This window comes from Macaca fascicularis, chromosome 1, assembly GCF_037993035.2.
Source record: "Macaca fascicularis isolate 582-1 chromosome 1, T2T-MFA8v1.1".
NCBI classification, from domain to species: domain Eukaryota; kingdom Metazoa; phylum Chordata; class Mammalia; order Primates; family Cercopithecidae; genus Macaca; species Macaca fascicularis.
In genome coordinates this window covers 181,987,793-182,008,648 of record NC_088375.1, presented here as the reverse complement: position 1 = coordinate 182,008,648, position 20,856 = coordinate 181,987,793, and the positions used below count along the sequence as shown (strand labels likewise).

General features: G+C 45.4%; 1 pseudogene; it reads left to right on the top strand.

Moving 5' to 3' along the window:
• The first annotated feature begins 3,529 nt into the window (after positions 1-3,529).
• LOC102145348 (NADH dehydrogenase [ubiquinone] iron-sulfur protein 5-like) lies at positions 3,530-3,956 on the top strand (annotated as a pseudogene).
• Positions 3,957-20,856: the final 16,900 nt, after the last annotated feature.

Genomic DNA, 20,856 nt, shown 5'->3' with positions numbered 1-20,856 from the left:
TGTATTTTTTTTTATTGAGAGAGGGTTTCACCATCTTGGTCGGGCTGGTCTTGACATCCTGACCTCGTGATCCAACCACCTCAGCCTCCCAAAATGGTGGGATTATAAGCATAAGCCACCACGCCAGGCCAACTTTCTGCTTTTAAGACTATGAAATCCCGGCCGGGCGCGGTGGCTCACGCCTGTAATCCCAGCGCTTTGGGAGGCCGAGGCGGGCGGATCACAAGGTCAGGAGATCGAGACCACGGTGAAACCCCGTCTCTACTAAAAATACAAAAAATTAGCCGGGCGCGGTTGCGGGCGCCTGTAGTCCCAGCTACTCTGGAGGCTGAGGCAGGAGAATGGCGTGAACCCGGGAGGCGGAGCTTGCAGTGAGCCGAGATCGCGCCACTGCACTCCAGCCTGGGCGACAGAGCGAGACTCCGTCTCAAAAAAAAAAAAAAAAAAAAAGACTATGAAATCCCAAAGAGTAGGGACCTGATATTCTCTGCCTTCTCCATCTCATTCATGAGGCTCACGTGCGGGAGCACACTGGGCATGTGTTCACCACCTAAGCTGGCTGGTTCAGCTTCTGATTCTAGCCATTCCTGTAATGTGTGTGTGGACCCAGGTCACTGCAGCATGCTCACAGAAATCCAAATGACCAAGAAAGCTTGCAACACCAAGGACAAGGAAGGAATCAGGTTTCAGGATAAATCATCTCAAGTCAGGGGTGAGATTTACTGCCTTCTAAAAAAAGCTCACAAGATTTCAAGCTATGACCCCAAAAGTCTATTCCTGAGGCCGCCTGCCTGCACAAAAAAACTGACACAGTGAGGTGCTCAGCCCATGTTGATGAGTGAATAAATTAATCTGGACTTCTAAATGTAATCAAATACTGACTGTACTGACTGTCAGAAAAAAGCAGTTGTGCCAGAAGAGAACTGTAACTAAATGTCACACGGCATTAAAGTATACGCCCCTAACCTTTGACCATCTGCTGCAGCCTGCCTTTCCAGCTTGGTCTCTTCCCTCCCATACACACTCTTTGAACCTCATCCCAAATTATTTGTTGACCCTATAAACATCATCTGGTTTCACGTTCTGGTGCCTTCACACATGTGATTCCCTATGCCTAGAATGCTCTTCCCTCTCCCTTAATTAAGGTAATTATTTTTCCTTCAAAACCCAGGTCAAGGCCAGGTGCAGTGGCTCACGTCTGTAACCCCAGTGCTTTGGGAGGCCAAGGCGGGTGGGTCACCTGAGGTCGGGAGCTCGAGACCAGACTGACCAACACAGAGAAACCCTGTCTCTACTAAAAATACAAAATTAGCAGGGCATGGTGGCACATGCCTGTAATCCCAGCTACTTGGGAGGCTGAGGCAGGAGAATCGCTTGAACCCAGGAGGCGGAGGTTGCGGTGAGCTGAGATTGTGCCATTGCACTCCAGCCTGGGCAACAACAGCGAAACTCCGTCTCAAAACAAACAAACAAACAAACAAACAAATCCCAGGTCAAGTAGTGCCTCTTTCGAGAAGCCTGCTCTGACCACTGACTGCCGCTACCAGCAGGCTGGATGCCTCTGTGCTTTAGCAAGTGCTGCTGCTTCCTTTTTTTTTTTTTTTTTTCTTTTTTGAGACACGGTTTCACTGTGTTGCCCAGACTAGAGTGCAGTGGCTATTTTACAGGCATGACCATGGTGCACTGCAGCCTCAAACTCCTGGGCTCAGTCTATCCTCCCACCTCGGCCTCCTGAGTAACTGAAACTACAGGCATAAGCCATCACACACAACCATATTTTGTTTTTGTTTTTGTTTTTGTTTATGAGACAGAGTCTCGCTCTATCGACCAGGCTGGAGTGCAGTGGCGCGATCTCGGCTCACTGCAAGCTCTGCCTCCCGGGTTCACTCCATTCTCCTGCCTCAGCCTCCCGAGTAGCTGGAACTACAGGCGCCCGCCACCAGGCCCGGCTAATTTTTTGTATTTTTAGTAGAGACAGAGTTTCACCGTGTTAGCCAGGATGGTCTCAGTCTCCTGACCTCGTGATCCACCCACCTCGGCCTTCCAAAGTGCTGGGATTACAGGCTTGAGCCACCGCGCCCGGCGTTTCTTTTTATGAGAGTACTTACCATGTTCTTTTTCTGTTGTCCTCCTTCCCTGCCTACTAGACTTGAGTACCTTGAGGGCAGGGCCTGGGTTTTATCTATTTCTGTGTCCTCAGTGTCCAGCACACAGCATGACACAAAGGAGAGGTATTTATTGAGCACATGCCCAGTGAAAAAAATGTGCAGTAAAAGAGTTATCGTCAGTTAGGAAATTTACTCCCACACCACCATGGAATTCTTCGTTTAGGAAAGGCATTTTTTGTTGGAGAATAAATTATTTACAAGCATCTGACCTCCTAGGAAAAGGCTAGAACAGTGAATAGTAGATGACAGTTGAGAATGACTCAGGAAGTATAATTTTACCACTATTGCAAAACACACATACATTGTTCCTGGTAGATGCATAATTTGTAGGAGATGGACACAGCACCCTCTATAGAAGGGTCCCCCGGGCCGGGTGTGGTGGCTCATGCCTGTAATCCCAGCACTTTGGGAGGCCGAGGTGGATGGATCACAAGGTCAGGAGTTCGAGACCAGCCTGGCCAACATGGTGAAACCCTCTCTCTACTAAAAATACAAAAATTAGCTGGGCGTTGTGGCACATGCCTGTAGTCCCAGCTACTCGGGAGGCTGAGGCAGGAGAATCGCTTGAACCCAAGAGGCAGAGGTAGTGGTGAGCTGAGATTGTGCCACTGCACTCCAGCCTGGGCAACAGAGCAAGACTCTGCCTCAAAAAAAAAAAAAAAAGGTCCTCTAGGCCGGGCGCGGTGGCTCAAGCCTGTAATCCCAGCACTTTGGGAGGCCGAGACAGGCGGATCACGAGGTCAGGAGATCGAGACCATCCTGGCTGACACGGTGAAACCCCATCTCTACTAAAAAATACGAAAAACTAGCCGGGCAAGGTGGCGGGCGTCTGTAGTCCCAGCTACTCGGGAGGCTGAGGCAGGAGAATGGCATAAACCCAGGAGGCGGAGCTTGCAGTGAGCTGAGATCCGACCACTGCACTCCAGGATCAGTTATCAATCCTAGGAGTTGATTTAATTCTATAATGTGGGACAAGTCCCTTCTCTCTCTAAGCTTCGGTTTCTTCATCTGTAAAATGGGGATAATAATGTCTAGCTTGAGTCCAGGTTCAGTGGCTCATACCTGTAATCCCAGCACTTTGGGAGGCCAAGGTGGGTGGATCACCTGAGTTCAGGAGTTCGAGACCAGCCTGGCCAACATGGCAAAATCCATCTCTACTAAAAATACAAAAATTAGCCAGGCATGGTGGCACACACCTGTAGTCCCAGCTACTCGGGAGGCTGAGGCAGGAGAATCGCTTGAACCCAGGAGGCAGAGGTTGCAGTGAGCCAAGATCATCCCACTGCACTCCCGTCTCAGAAAAAAAAAAAAGTGGGGGGTGGGGCCCAGAGAAGAGACAAGGGCATGAGCATTGGATCGCCATGCCTTTCTTGGATGTGCTGAAAACATTCGGCCTTAACATAGATTGATGGTGGACAATCCAAAGTGCTGAACAGCCCCACAAGAGTCCTGCTCTATGCCAGGCTTTTCAAAAAGAATGGATAGAATGTGCACATGGAATCGTTAGTATGCATAGAATCTATAGAATATCATGATTTTATAGAATGTATACTTCAGCAGAAAACAATGAGACATGTGAGTACCATTAGGAAGCAGCAGGATAAGCTGATAAAGGAAGGGAAGTACACACACCTCCACCTCACCACATGGGCAATGGGGAGCCTCAGCCCTGAGCAGAGCAGCTGGTGATGTCTGGAGGCTGATTTTCCTGTTCTCTGTTCTCCACTGGAAAGGTTGTTTACAGAAAACCTCCTTGTCAAAGTGTGTAAAAATAAAGGATTGCTCCATTCCCCCCAGCCCCAGCCAAAAAAAATAATGTCTAGCTTGCAGGATTTGCAGGAGGATTTTATAATAATAGCCAATACTTATATAACAGTTATATCTTGCCAAGTCCTGTTTTTTTTTTCTTTCTTTTTTTTATTTTTTGAGACAGAGTCTTGCTCTGTCACCCAGGCTGGAGTGCAGTGGCAGGATCTCAGCTCACTGCAACCTCTGCCTCGGAGGCCCAAGCAATTCTCCTGCCTCAGCCTCTACTACAAGTGTGCACCACAACGCCTGACTAATTTTTGTATTTTTAGTAGAGACGGGGTTTGGCCATATTGGCCAGGCTGGTCTCGAACTCCTGGCCTCAAGTAATCCACCCTCCTTGGCCTCCCAAGTTCTGGGATTATATGACTAAGCCACTGTGCCTGGCCTTGCCAGGTCCTATTTTAAGAGCCTTATATATGTAATAGCATAAATATATAGTAACTCAGTTAATCTGCTAGATGCTACGAGTTAAGGAAGATTATCACACCAATTTTGTACGTAAAGAAACGGACACAGCTGGGCGTGGTAACTCATGCCTGTAATCCCAGCACTTTGGGAGGCTGAGGCAGGTGGATCATGAGGTCAGGAGTTCAAGACCAGCCTGGCCAAGATGGTGAAACCCTGTCTCTACTAAAAATAATAAAATTAGCCAGGAGCAATGGCAGGCGCCTGTAATCCCAGCTACTCTGGAGGCTGAGGCAGGAGAATCGCTTGAACCTGGGAGGCGGAGGTTGCAGTGAGCCGAGATCGTGCCTCTGCACTACAGCCTGGGAGACAGAGTGAGACTCCACCTCAAAAAAAAAAAGAAAAGAAAAAAAGAAATCGACACATAGATGTGTCACGTAACTTCTCTAAGATCATATGGCTAGTAAATGTGGAGCTGGGAGTGAAATCCGGGCAGAATGGCTTGCTCTAGAGCCATGCTCCTAACAAGTACTGTACTCTATATCACCCCTCCAATAAGATAATTACATAAAAGTGAAGGTGTCTGCCCATAATAAGGCATAACAAATATTGACAATAAGAAACCCAATGCCCATAGTTGGTGAGATGAAATAAAATGGATTAATATTAAGGAGTAAAATATTACCTTATTGCTCCTTTTTAAAATGTCTTTACTATTACAAACTCTTGCAACTGGAAGGTTTTCTGTCTAAGGTCTGGGTTAAGATGCCTAAAGGTAAGCTGGCTTTGCCTTCTCTTGAGGAAATGAAGCAGGTTCTGAGCCAGAGGGCATTTGAGGGACAACAGGATACCATGAAGTTAATCCCTTCCAGTCGGGCCATGTTCTGGGCCCTAAAGAGAGAGAGAAATCTAGCCGGGCGTGGTGGTGGGCACCTGTAATCCCAGCTTACTCAGGACGCTGAGGCAGGAGAATGGCGTGAAGCCGGGAGGCGGAGCTTGCAGTGAGCTGTGATCGCCACTGCACTCCAACCTGGGTGACAGAGCAAGACTCTGTCTCAAAAAAAAAAAAAAAAAAAAAAAGAGAGAGATAAATCAAATCCAGTCAATGCTCCAGAGGAGCTCCTAACCTATTTGGGAAGGCAAACAAAAGGCACAACCCCAATACAGTAGACTCTTTGGAGGGAAGCTCATGAAAGACAATTAACCTAATTATGGAAGGGTGATCAGGAAAGGCTGTGAGGAGGAGATGCCTCAATCTATTAGTAAATGCAAGTAAAGGCACATTTGAAGAAAGCAAGAAAGGATTTCCTGGCGGAAAGAAAGCCATGAGCAAATACACAAAGGCTTAAAGTAGCACTGTATATTCCAAGAGCTACGAGTAATTCAGTATAGCTAGAGCAGAGCCAGAAGACATGGAGTGAAAGTGTTGATGCCTAAAACATAGAGACAGGCCAGATGGGAAAGTGCCTCAATTGTCAAATTAAGAGTGTGGCCCTTGGCCAGGCACAGTGGCTCACACCTGTAATCCCAGCACTTTGGGAGGCCAAGGCGGGTGGATTGCCTGAGCTCAGGAGTTCAAGACCAGCCTGGGCAACACGATGAAACCCCATCTCTACTAAAATACAAAAAATTAGCCGGGTTTGGTGGCATGCACCTGTAATCCCAGCTACTCAGGAGGCTGAGACAGGAGAATCGCTTGAACCCGGGAGGCAAATGTTGCAGTGAGCCGATATTACACCACTGCACACCAGCCTGGGTGACAAGAGGGAAACTGCCTCAAAAAAAAAAAAAAAAAAAAAAAAAGCGGGACCCTTATTCTATAGGAGTTGTAGAGCCATTGAAAATTCCTGAGGCTGGGCACGGTGGCTCATGCCTGTAATCCTAGCACTTTGGGAGTCTGAGGCAGGTGGATCACGAGGTCAAGATATCGAGACCATCCTGGCCAACACGGTGAAACCCCATCTCTACTAAAAATACAAAAATTAGCTGAGCGTGGTGGCATATTCCTGTAGTCCCAGCTACTCAGGAGGCTAAGGCAGGAGAATCGTTTGAAGGTTTGAGCCTTGAGAGAGCTTTTAAGCACATTGAAAGATGCTCAACATCATTACTCATTAGGAAAATGCAAATTAAAACCACAGTGAGATACTATTTTGCACCCACTGGGATTATTATAACAAAAAAGATGAACAATAACAAGTGTTGATGAGGATGTGGAGAAACTGGAACTCTCAGACACTGCTACTGGGAATGCAAAATGGTACAGCTGTCTTGAAAAACAGTTTGGCAGTTCACTAAAAAGTTAGAGTTGGCAGGGCATGGTGGCTCATACCTATAATCCCAGTATTTTGGGAGGCCAAGGTGGGTGGATCACGAGGTCAGGAGTTTGAGACCAGCCTGACCAACGTGGTGAAAACCTGTCTCTATTAAAACTACAAAAATTAGCCAGGTGTAGTGGTGCACACCTGTAATCTCAGCTACTCAGGAGGCTAAGGCAGTAGAGTCGCTTGAACCTGGGAGGCAGAGGTTGTAGTGAGCTGAGATCGTGCCACTGCACTCCAGCCTGGGCGACAAACCGAAACTCTGTCTCAAAATAAAATAAAATAAAATAAGAGTTACTGCCTGACCCAGCAATTCCACTCCTAGGTGTATATCCAAGAGACATGAAGGTAAACATTCGCATAAAAACTTGTCCACCAATGTTCATAGCAGCATTATCCATAGTAGCCAAAACTGGAAACACCCCAAATGTCCATCATCTGATGAATGAATAAACAAAATATGATACCCCCATACAATGGAATATTAGCTGTAAAATGGAGTGAAGTTCTGATACATACTGCAACATGAATGAATGTTTAAAATATAATGCTAAATTAAAGAAGTCAGATACAAAAGGCAACATATTGTATAATTTCATTAATATTAAATATCCAGAATCAGCCCTGCGCTAATCCCAGCACTTTGGGAGGCCCAGGCAGGAGGATCCTTTGAGCCCAGGAGTTCAAGACCAGCCTGGGAAACAAGACGAAAGCTTGTCTCTACAAAAACCACAAAAAACTAGCTAGGCATGGTGCCGCACAACTGTAGACCCAGCTACTCAAGAGACTAAAGTGGGAGGATCACCTGAGCCCAGGAGGTCAAGGCTGCAGTGAGCCCTGGTCATGCCAGTGCAATCCAGCCTAGGTAACAGAGCGAGCTCCTATCTTGGAAAAAAAAAAAATATATATATATATAGAGAGAGAGAGAGAGAGACACACACACACACACACACACACACACACACACACACACACATATATATCCAGAACAGGCAAATCCACATAAATAGAATATAGATTAGTGGTTGCCAGGGGTCACTGAATTGTACACCTTAAAATATTGAGTTTTTTATGGCATGTGAATTATAAAGATTTGCGCCAGAGTGACCCGTGAGGAAAGAACAGCAATGCTGTAAGCTCAGGCTTCAAACAGGGGAACCCATCCCCCCCTGGAGGGTCATGAAGATTTTCCACAGGGTACACAAGCATGAATAATTTTATGGTAATCACTTCTCACAACTCTGATGCGTATATTCTTTCTTAACATTAATCTGCCTAAGAATTTACCTTTTACCTCTCCACTTTCACAATAGCTTTTCCCTTGCTTTTAAAAGAAAAGCTATACCTTTCACTTATCCTGAATACTGTATTACTATGAGGGTATCGTCCTGGGGTTGAAAATGTGTAGAGCCAGCCTGGCCAACACAGCGAAACCCCGTCTCTGCCAAAAATACAAAAATTAACTGGGTGTGGTAGTACGTGCCTGTGGTCCCAGCTACTCGGGAGGCTGAGACAGGAGAATCGCTTGAACCTGGGAGGCAGAGGTTGTAGTGAGCACAGATCATGCCACTTCTCTCTAGCCTGGGCCCCAGTGAGACTCTGTCTTGAAAAAAAAAAGAGAGAGAGAGAGAGAGAGAAAGAGGGAGGTGGTCCAAAGATAAAGATTGTGATGAGTGTGTAGAGTATTTTCAGACTTTTTTTTTTTTTTTTTTTTGAGAGAGTCTCACTCTGTCTTGCAGGCTGGAGTGCAGTGGTGCTCACTGCAAGCTCCACCTCCCAGGTTCAAGTGATTCTTCTGCCTCAGCCTCCCAAGTAACTGGACTACAGGCACCCGCCACCACACCCGGCTAATTTTTGTATTTTTAGTAGAGACGGTGTTTCACCACATTGGCCAGGCTGGTCTCGAACTCCTGACCTTGTGATCCGCCCACCTCAGCCTCCCAAAGTACTGGGATTACAGGCGTGAGCCACCACGCCCGGCTTTATTTTCAGACTTTAGACATGAAAGAATTTTTAGTTTGACAAGGTTTAGGGCCCAGCCATGGGAGTGGGTGGCTGAAGTGAAAGGGAGACTCATTAGATTTGAGGATGTCAAGGAGCAGAGAGGCCAGAGAGCTTGAGGGGTCATTGAGGTGGATGTTCAAGTCACCCAAGTTGTTGTAGGATTGTAACAGCCCAGTTGCTCTCAAAGTTTAGTGGAGGTCAGAATCACTTGGAAGACATATTAAAATATAGTTTAGCCGGACGCAGTGCCATGCACCTGTAGTCCCAGTTACATGGGAGGCAGAGGCAGGAGAATCGTTTGAGCACAGGAATTCTGAGCTCTAGTGTGCTATGTCAATCAGGTGACTGCACTAAATTAAACATCAGTGTGGTGATCTCCCAGGAGTAGAGGACCACCAGGTTGCCCAAGGAAACGTGAACTGCCAGGTTGGAATAAAAGAGGCCAAAACTCCTGGGCTGGGCAGCAGTGACATCATGCCTGTGAATAGTCTCTGCACTCCAGCCTAGGTTACATAGCGAAACCCCATCACACACACACACATCTCCCACACATACACACACACACACCACATATACACACACACCACACACACCCCCCACACACATACACACACACACACACACACCACACACACATACACACACACACACACACACACAGTTTACTGGGCCCTACACCCAGAGTTTCTGATTCAGTTGGTCTTGGTGGCCCAATAATTTGCATTTCTAATAAGCCTCACCTGGGAACAAGGGTGGGGCCCACACTTTGGCAATTATTGCAGTAGAGTGAAGATTGAGTCAGGTGTCAAGGTCTTCTATGAATGTATTCAGTTGATGACAGCAATGAAGAGGGAGTGATAGCAACCTTAAATGGTTGATTTAGAATATGACCCTAACACTTGGATGTTTCACCTGGTAGCCAGTTCTTTGCCCACTTTGGCCACATATTTCTCCATAACCACAGCAGAAGTTTGGGCAACCTTCAGCTCCCCTCCTTGGTCTAAAGTTTCAAACTCTGTGTCCAAGGGCTTTAATTTCCTTTTTTTTTTTCTTTTAGAGATGGAGTCTTGCTCTGTCGCCCAGGCTGAGGGCAGTGGTGTGATTTCTGCTCACTACCACCTCTGCCTCCTAGGTTCAAGCAATTCTTCTGCCTCAGCCCCCCAAGTAACTGGGACTACAGACGTACGCCGCCACACCCAGCTAATTTATGTGTGTGTGTGTGTGTGTGTGTGTGTGTGTGTGTGTTTTAGGAGAGACGGGGGTTTCACTGTATTGCCCAGGCTGGTCTCGAACTCCTGAGCTCAGGCAATTCACCTACCTCAGCCTCCCAAAGTGCTAGGATTACAGGCGTTAGCCACCATGTGAGGCCAATGGCTTTAATTTCATATTCCGTGGAATACTGTTCACCTTGATGTTTGAATCAGAAATAGCTGGAGCCACCTTTATTCTAAAACCAGCAACTTCAGGGAGTAAAAGCAGACTGAACTGCCAAACTGTTTTCCACTTCCAGAGATTTCGTTATGTTTTGGGGGGTGAGGAAAGGGAAAAAAAAAGCTGGGCGTGGTGGCTCATGCCTGTTATCCCAACACTGTGGGAGGCTGAAGCAGGTGGATCACTTAAGGTGAGGAGTTCAAGACCAGCCTGGCCAACCCCGTCTCTACTAAAAATACAAAAATTAGCTGGGCAGGCCGGGTGCGGTGGCTCAAGCCTGTAATCCCAGCACTTTGGGAGGCCGAGACGGGCGGATCACGAGGTCAGGAGATCGAGACCATCCTGGCGAACACGGTGAAACCCCGTCTCTATTAAAAAATACAAAAAACTAGCCGGGCGAGGCGGCGGGCGCCTGTAGTCCCAGCTACTCGGGAGGCTGAGGCAGGAGAATGGCGTAAACCCGGGGGGCGGAGCTTGCAGTGAGCTGAGATCCGGCCACTGCACTCCAGCCCGGGCGACAGAGCCAGACTCCGTCTCAAAAAAAAAAAAAAAAAAATTAGCTGGGCATGGTGGCATGCGCCTGTAGTCCCGGCTACTCTGGAGGCTGAGGCAGGAGAATTGCTTGAACCCAGGAGGCAGAGGTTGCGGTGAGCTGAGATCATACCACTGTACTCCAGCCTAGGATACAGAGGGAGACTCTGTCTCCAAAAAAAAAAAAAGAAAAGCTAATACTAGAGAGGTCATTTATAGATTAAAAGAATAATAGAAGGCACATTTCTCAAACTAATGTTCTTTCTGACAATAAATATGTTTTGCACATTTATGTAATTTTCTGAAACATAGTTCACAAGCTGTAGAAGTTAACCTTCCTTATTTACATTAAAAGTCAGTAAATTGCTGGGCGTGGTGGCTCACGCCTGTAATCCCAACACTTTGGGAGGCCAAGGCAGGAGAATCACTTGAGCCCAGGAGTTTAAGACCAGCCTGGGCAACATAGGGAGACCCTGTCTGTACAAAAAGTAAAAAAATTAGCTGGTCGTGTTAGCACATGCCTGTAGTACCAACTACTTGGGAAACTGAGGTGTGATGATCATTTGAGTCTGGAAGGTGGAGGCTGCAGTGAGGGTTGTCATCATGCCATTGCACTCTAGCTTGAGAGAGACAGAGTGAGACCCTATCTCCAAAAAAAAGGTAAGGAAAATAGAGGAAGGATTTGTAATTTATAGAAAAGACAGAGCATGGTAAAATGTAATTTTGCTGAAGACCTTAGCGTCAGCCTAATCAGTCACATAAGAAGGCCTGGTTTGGCTGGGCACGGTGGCTCACACCTGTAATCCAGCACTTTGGGAAGCCGAGGCGGGCAGATCACGAGGTCAGGAGTTCGAGACCAGCATGGCCAATATGGTGACACCCTGTCTCTACTAAAAATACAAAAATTAGCTTGGCGTGGTGGCGTGTGCCTGTAGTCCCAGCTACTTGGGAGGCTGAGGCAGCAGAATCTCTTGAACCTGGGAGGTGGAGGTTGCAGTGAGCTGAGATCACGCCACTGCACTCCAGCCTGGGTGACAGAGACTTCATCTCAAAAAAAAGAGAAGAAGACGTGGTTTACATCACTGTACATATATACATATACATATACATATACATATACATATACATATACATATACATATACGTCCAAAGAGTTTGTTTTCTCTCTGTACAAAACTTTCATTTGTTGTTCCTTTTGATCAAGACAGGTCAAAAAGATACTTAATTGCTTTTTAATCTACCTTTTTCTTCTCTGGAGATATAATTTCTGATTCCAGGCTGGCATGGTGGCTCATGCCTGTAATCCTAGCACTTTAGGAGGCTGAGGCAGGTGGATCCCTTGAGGCCAGGAGTTGAAGACCAACCTGGCCAACATGGTGAAACCCCATCTCTACTAAAAATATAAAAATTAGCCGGGAGTGGTGAGTCATGCCTGTAATCTCAGTACTTTGGGAGGCTGAGGTGGGCAGATCACTTGAAGTCAGGAGTTCGAGACCAGCCTGGCCAACATGGTGAAATCCCATCTCTACTGAAAATACAAAAAAAGTAGCCAGGTGTGGTGGTGTGCACCTGTAATCCCAGCTACTTGGGAGGCTGAGGAAGGAGAATCATTTGAACCCAGGAGGTGGAGGTTGCAGTGAGCCAAGATCGCACCACTGCACTCCAGCCTGAGTGACAGAGCAAGATTCCATCTCTAAATAAAATAATAATAATAATTCCTAATTCCATAGTCAGGAGTTCTTACCAGCTCCCCTATGAGGTTTTGGAGCCATCACGTCAAGAGGACTTTCCATGTATACTCTTAATATCTCAGAATTCTTATGGCCCATGTTAAATATTAGATACTTCCTGTCTACCCTGGAGGCATAGTTGCCTAAACAAATCAAGACTCTAGGGGCCAGGTGCAGTGGCTCACGCCTGTAATCCCAACACTTTGGGAGCCTGAGACAGGCAGATCCCTTGAGTCCAGGAGTTCAAGACCAGCCTGGCCAACATGGCGAAACCCCATCTCTACTAAAAAGACAAAAATTAGCCGGGCATGGTGGTGCATGCCTGTAGTCCCAGATACTCGAGAAGCTGAGGTGGAAGAATTGCTTGAACCCAGGAAGTGGAGGTTGCAGTGAGCTGAGGTCATGCCACTGCATTCCAGCCTGGGTGACAGAGATTAAACCACTTACCCCCTCAGGACATTTTACAGATGATCAAACCTAGCCCCTATCCCCAAAGGGAGAGGAAAGATTTGTCCAAGGCCTCAGCATCTCAGGGTGCCAGATAGCCTAAAGGTCATTAAATCATACCTCCGCAGTATCAGAGCCAGGAACTAGAATTCAATGCTGACTCCTGGTACAGTGCTCCTTAGTCTTTGTTGTTGTTGTTTGTTTTTTGAGACAGGGTCTCACTCCATCACCCAGGCTGGAGGGCAGGGGCACAATCTTGGCTCCCTGATTCTAATTAACTGAACAAAAATTAAAAAAAAAAAAAACTGTACAGACCCTCTTAAAATTAGAACATTAATTTTTTTTTTTTTTTTTTTTGAGAAGGAGTTTTGCTCTGTCGCCTAGGCTGGAGTGCAGTGGTGCCATCTCAGCTCACTGCAACCTCCGCCCCCCGGGTTCAAGTGATTCTTCTGCCTCAGCCTCCTGAGTAGCTAGGATTACAGGCACCCACCACCACACCTGGCTATTTTTTGTATTTTTTAGTAGAGATGGGGTTTCACCATGTTGGCCAGGCTGGTCTCAAACTCCTGACTTCAAGTGATCTGCATCATTCCTTGGCCTCCCAAAGTGCTGGGATATAGGCTTGAGCCAGCGTGCCCAGCAACAACTTTTTTTTACATTAGCCAAGCATGATAGTTTGTGCCTGTAGTCTGAGTTATTCGGGAGACTGAGGCAGGAGGATTGCTTGAGCCCAAGAGGTTCAGGCTGCAGTGAGCCATGATTGTGCCACTGTACTCCAGCCAGGGTGACAGAACGAGACCTTGTCTTTAAAAAAAAAAAATTAGAAAATCAATAAAGGCATTCCTCATTGTAAAAATTATTTTTACTTGTTGGATAAGTGGCTCTAAATTACTACTTTTAAAATTATTGATTTACTTTAAAAATAAGTAATACATCTTCATGATTCAAAAAAAAATCAGGTTGGGTGTGGTGGTTCACACCTGTAATCCCAGCACTTTGGGAGACTGAGGCAGGTGGATCACTTGAAGTCAGGAGTTTGTGACCAGCCTGGCTAACATGGTGAAACCCTGTCCCTGCTAAAAATACAAAAATTAGGCGGGCATGGTGTCACACGCCTGTAATCCCAGCTACTCAAGAGGCTGAGGCAGGAGAATCGCCTGAACCCGGGAAGCAGTTTGCAGTGAGCCGAGATTGTGCCACTAACCTCCAGCCTGGGTGACAAAGTGAGACTCCGCCTCAAAAAACAAAAACAAAAATTAGCCAGATGTGGTGGTCGGCACCTGTAGTCCCAGCTACTCGGGAGGCTGTGGCAGGAGAATCACTTGAACCTGGGAGGTGGAGGTTGCAGTGAGTAGAGATTGCGCCACCGCACTCCAACCTGGGCGACAGAACGAGACTCTGTCTTAAAAAAGTAAAAATAAATAAAAAATAAACAAAAAGATACAAAAGATTAGATACTATGAAAATCTCCCTCCTACCTGTCTCTGGTCATCCAGTTTTCTTCATTGCAGAAATGATGTAAGTTTCTGTTAAATTCTTCTGGGGATATTTTATGCATATATAAGCAATTATGAATGGGTATTACTACCATCACTTCTTACAGGAATATTAGCCTGCAATACACGCTATTTAGGGCATTGCTTTTTCACTTAACAATAGATCTTGAAGCTATTTCCCTATTAGTGGACAAAGAGCTTTCTCAATCTTTTTTAAGGCTGTAGAGTATGCATTGTATAACTACACTGTTATTTAACCAGGTCTGTATTAATAAACATTTAAGCCAGGTACAGTGGCTCATGCCCAAAATCCCAGTGCTTTGGAAGGCTGAGACAGATGGATTGCTTGAAGCCAGGAGTTTGAGACCAGCCTAGACAACATTGACCGGTCCCCGTCTGTACAAAAAGTTAAATTTTTTTCATTTTTTTCTACCATGCCTATAGTATCAACTACTTGGGAGGCTGAGGTGGGAGGATGGCTCGAGCTCCAGAGTTCAAGGATGCAGCGAACGATGATTGGGCCACTGCACTCCAACCTGGGCAACAGAGTGAGACCTTGTCTCTAAAAATAGATAAATAAAATGAAAATAAAATATTAAATTGTTTTCAGTCTTTTGCTATTACAAATAAGGCTTGAGCATGTGTATCAATTAAACTTTTAAAAGTGGAATTGCTGAAATAAAAAAGAGAAATGGCTGGGTCAAAAGGAATGTGCATTTAGGCAAGTTATAAATGCCACCGCTAAATTATCCTCCATAGAAGTTATCCCAATCACACTCCCACCAACAAAATATGAACATACCTGTTCAACATCACCCTGCCTTTCCACACGGTATCTTCTCAGTCATAAATCTCTGCCAATCTGATAGGTAAGAAGTGGTAATTTCAAAGAAATTCTAATTTGCATTTATCTTATTATAAGTAAGAGTGAGCATTGAAGAGCCATTTCTATTTCTTTTTCTCTGAACTATCAGTTCACATCTTTTGTGCATTTTCCCCCTTGGGTTTTGTTCTTACTGATTTCAGCTCTGAATACAAATATGAACATTATTCATTTTCCTATGATATGAAATGCGTGTGTGTGTGTGTGTGTATATATAGTCACATATAGTCACATATAGACACATATAGTCATTTGTTGTCTGACTCTCCTTATGGTGACTTTTGCCTTACATTTTTTATTTCTACATAGCTGAATGTATCAGTCTTTTCTGTCATGGCATCTTGGTTTTGTTTTGTACTTATTTATTTATTTATTTATTGAAATGGAGTTTCCCTCTTTCGCCCAGTCTGGAGTGCAGGAGTACGATCTCAGCTCACTGCAACCTCCGCCTCCCGGTTTCAAGGGATTCTTTTGCCTCAGCCTCTGGAGTAGCTGGGATTACAGGCACCCACCACCATGCTCGGCTAATTTTTGTATTTTTGGTAGACACGAGGTTTTGCCATGTTGGCCAGGGTGGTCTTGAACTCCTGACATTGTGATCTGCCCGCCTCAGCCTCCCAAAGTTCTGGGATTACAGGTGTGAGCCACTGCGCCCAGCTCTTGTTTTGTACTTAAAAAGATTTTCCTCACTTTAAGATTCTAAAAAATTCTCCCATGGTTCTTTCTTCCAGTATGTTATGGTTTCCTTCCTTCTTTTTTATTTTGTTTATTTATTTATTTATTTTGAGATGGAGTCTCACTCTGTCACCCAGGCTGGAGTGCAGTGGCTCGATCTTGGCTCACTGCAACCTCTGCCGCCCAGGTTCAAGCGATTTTCCTGTTTCTACCACCTGAGTAGCTGGGATTACAGGTGCCTGCCACCTCGCCTGGCTAATTTTTGTAGTTTTAATAGAGATGGGGTTTCACCATCTTGGTCAGGCTGGTCTTGAACTCCTGACCTTGTGATTCACCCGCCTTGACCTTCCAAAGTGCTGGGAGCCACTGCGCCCTGCCTAATTTTGTATTTTCAGTAGAGATGGGGTTTCACCATCTTTGCCAGGGTGGTCTCGAAATCCTGACTTTAAGTGATCTGCCTGCCTAGGCCTCCCAAAGTGCTGGAATTACAGGCGTGAGCCACCACGCCTGGTCTTCTTTTTTACATTTTAATCTTTGATATATTTGAAATTTGTCTTGGTGAATAGCGTGAAGTGTAAATCCAAGTTAAAATTTTCTAGATGTCTATCCAGTTATTCTAACACCAAATATAATTCCACCTTTCTCTTTCTGACTTGAAATGCTACCTTTAGTATTATACTAAGTTCCTAGGTAATTTGGATTTATTTTTGATCCTTCGTTTGTGCTTCATTGATTGCAAATCAAGCAAATCAACTGTGACTCCAATCTTTCTTGATGGCAGAACCCTGATTTTTTTTTTTTTTTTTTGAGATAGGATCTTACTCTGTCACACAGGCTGGAGTGCAGTGGCGCGACGATGCCTCACTACAGCCTAGACCTCCAGGGCTCAGGTGATCCTTCCACCTCAGTCTCTTGAGTAGCCGAAACTACCACCATGCCCAGCTACTTTTTGGTATTTTTTTTTGTAGAGATGGAATTTTACCATCTTGCCCAGGCTAGTCTCAAACTCTTGGTCTCAAACCGTCTGTCTGCCTTGGCCTCCCAAAGTGCTGGGATTACAAGTGTCAACCACCTTGGCTGGCTAGAACTGTATTTTTTTTTTTTTTTTTTTTTTTTGGAGAAGGAGTCTCTCTCTGTCGTCCAGGTTGGAGTGCAGTGGAGTGATCTCGGCTCACTGCAACTTCTGCTTGCCAGGTTCAAGCGATTCTCCTGCCTCAGCCTCCCAAGTAGCTGGGACTACAGGTGTGTGCCACTAAACTTGGCTAATTTCTTTTGTATTTTTAGTAGAGATGGAGATTCACCATGTTGGCCAGGCTGGTCTCCATCTCCTGACCTCATGATCCACCCGCCTCGGCCTCCTAAATTGCTGGGATTACAGGCCTGAGCCACTGTACCCAGCCTAGAACTCTAATTTTTAATGATGATTTTCCTCCACTACAAGCAAGTCCTTAGGGAAAGTAACTCACAGATCAGACGGAGAGTAAATCGTGATTGGTCTAAGCTAATATTGGCGGTCGTATTCTCTGTGGTATTTATTGGCTTATCCGTGTTACTTGAGGGGAAATCTATTGAGTAACTACTAAGAAAAATTGTAGCTTATTAGACATATAAGGGGAGATGTTTAGCTGGCATTTAGATATGTAAGTATGAAATTCAGAATAGAGATATAATTTTGGGGTTATCACAGCATAGATAATATTTAAAGTAACGTGATGGGATAAGATTATGAAGGAGTGTACATGGAAAAGATAAAAAGTCTAAATATTGAGCCTTGGGGTACTACAGTATTTAGAGGTCAGATAAATGAGGAGAAACTAGGAGCAGCCAGTGAGATGGAAGACCCAAGGGGGTGGAATGTCGTGGTAGCCAAGGAGGGGGAAGTAATGAGCTGTGTTTAGCGATGTTGGTAGGTCAAGTAACACGAGGACTGAGAATTGACTGGTGTCAGCAAATGGACACCACTAGTGACCTTGACAAGAGCATTTCAGTGGAGTGGAGGAGGTAAAAGCTTAACCAGAGAGGATCTCACCGAAAATGATTAAAAGGATGTCAAGGCCAGGCGAGGTGGCTCATGCCTGTAATCTCAGCATTTTGGGAGACTGAGGCAGGCAGATTGCTTGAGCTCAGGAGTTCGAGACCAGCCTAGGCAACATGATGAAACCCTATCTTTACAAAAAATACAAAAATTAGTTGGACATGGTGGCACACGCCTGTAGTCCCAGCTACTTGGGAGGCTGAAGTGGGAGGATCGCTTGAACCCAGGAGGCGGAGGTTGTAGTGAGCTGAGATTGCACCACTGCACTCCAGTCTGAGCAACAGAGTGAGACTATATACAAGCCACCTTTGTGAAGCATTTTGCAGAAAAGAGAATGGAGAAATGGGGCAGTGGGTGGGGGTCAAGTCCAGTCAAGAGAGGGTTTTTTTTTTTTTGAGATGGAGTCTCGCTCTGTTGCCCAGGCTAGAGTGCAGTGGCGCGATCTCGGCTCACTGCAACCTAAGGGAGGGTTTTTTGTTTGATTGTTTTAAGATGGAAGAAATAAATTCATGTTGCTATAGCAATGAGAGGTAATAGCAGAAAAATAGTGATGTAGGCGAGAGGAAGAATTGCTGGATAGGTGTCTTTGAGAAAGTGATGTGGTATGAGATCTAGTACTTGAGCTTCTCAAAGTGTGATCAGTGGACTAGTGACCGTCTAGAAATGGTTTGTCACCAGTTTGTGACAGCAATTCAGAATTAATATTTTGAAACTTTTATAACAATTTGACAGAAAAATTTTATGTGTGCTGGATTTAATAATAAAAATTCTGCCTAGCATAGTCAAATTAATAGAGACAGAAAGCAGAACAGTGATGGCCGGGGATTGGGGGAAGTTAGGAATGGGGAGTTATTGTTTAATGAGTACAAGCTTTCAGCTTTGCAAGATAAAAAAGTTCTGGAGGCCTGGCACATCGGCTCACGACCGTAATCCCGGCACTTTAGAAGTCTGTGGCAGGAGGATTACTTGAGTCTAGGAGTTTGAGACAAGCCTGGGCAACACAGTGAGACCTTGTCTCTGCAATAAATAAATAAATAAATAACTAGCCAGGCATGGTGGTACGTGCCTGTAGTCCCAGCTGCTTAGGAGGCTGAGGTGGGAGGATTACTTCAGCCCAGGAGTTTGAGGTTGAGTGAGCCGTGATTGTGCCACTGTACTCCTGATGGGTGACACGGTAAGACCTTGTCTCAAAAAATAAATAAATAAAAGAAAAATAAGTTCTGGAGTTCTTGATGGGGATGGTTGTACAACAATGTGAATGTATTTAATACCACTGAGCTATACACTTTAAAATGGTTAAGCAGGTTTTAAAAAGTCTGGGCTTGCATTTTGGATGCTTGTTTTTAAATTTTAATTTTTTCTAGTAATTAATTTTACAGAAATTTAGTTTTGTGATTGGGGATAAAACCTGGGTCTTTTAGCACAGATGCTTGAGAACTGAGGAGGATTTGACATTAGCTAAAAGACAAATAATTCGCTTGCAGTAAGGAAAAGAAGGCAGAGAGTATCAAAGCAGAGTTACAGGTTAGTTGGAAGTCATGGTGGGTGCTGGGAACTTGTAGATGTTCTTTTTGGTTTGTTTGATTTTCTCATGAATTGGAAGCAAAATCATCAGCTAAATGAGGATGAGGGAGGAAGTGTTGGAGGTTTGAAGAGACAGGAGACTTGAAATAGTTATGTAGCAAGGTGGGAGAGTGTGTGAAACTGGAGAAATGTGGTAGGGTGGCCATGCATTATGGCCCCTTGACAATAATGATCTCAAATTTACGGGGAGTCAGTCAACCACTTTTGGCTTTTTCTCCACCCACTCCATTGCTGGAGTTCCGTCAGTACAAAGAAAGCAGAAAACGACTAGAGAAATGAAGGTAATACTGAAGAAATCGACTTCATGTACCTCATGTACCAAAACAGCTTAGATTCTATTAGATTCCATTTCATGATGGACAATAGAATCTAAGCTGTTTCAGGAAGAAAGTCAGTACATGAGGCCAGTGTGGGGAGGAATAGCGAAAAGGTAGTTGGATCAATGGATTTAGGGTCTTGGAGTTGAAGTTTTTGGAGTTGGAGTATTATCAGAGGGAGTGAGCTAGAAAGGAAGAAGGTTGTGGCCGGGCGCAACGGCTCACACCTGTAATCCCAGCACTTTGGAAGTCCGAGGCAGGTGGATCACCTGAGGTCGGGAGTTCGAGACCAGCCTGGCCAACATGGTGAAACCCCGCCTCTATTAAAAATACAAAAATTAGCCAGGCTTGGTGCCGGGTGTTTGTAATCCCAGCTACTCGGGAGGCTGAGGCAGGAGAATCACTTGAACCTGGGAGGTGGAGGTTGCAGTGAGCCGAGATCGCACCACTGCACTCCAGCCTGGGCAACAAGAGCGAAACTCCATCTCAAAAAAAAAAAAAAAAAAAAAAGAAAAAAAAAGAAAAAGAAAAAAAGAAAGGAAGAAGGTTGCGATGGGAGTTAGAGGATTAAAATTAAGATTGTAGAGAAGTTACAATTATTCGTATGAGCATGAGAGTGAGAGGCTGAGCCAAGAATGATCCCTAGAGAAGAATCTGCGAGGCCAGAGGATTGGAAGAATTAAGCGAATTTTGAAATCACCAAGAATTTTGACAATAGTAGTAATGAATGACAGTGAACCAGAAGCCCAAATCTTAAAGAATGATGATGAGTGACAGAGGGGTCTATAGGCGACCTAAGCGAGCGGTGCTCTAATCTCTTGTCATAATGTAATATTTAAAGCTCTTCATATTTTGAAGGGAGGCTAGGATTTAGGGGTGTGTTGCTCCTTTAAGGGTCTGGGAGGGGGAGAAACTACAGGTCGGGGTGGGGGGGGGGCGGGAGCCCTCGGCTGAGTCTGCGCATTGAGAGCGGAGGCGGGGCCAAGCGCGGGCTCGCGCGCCCGGGCGGGTCCTCGCGGGGGC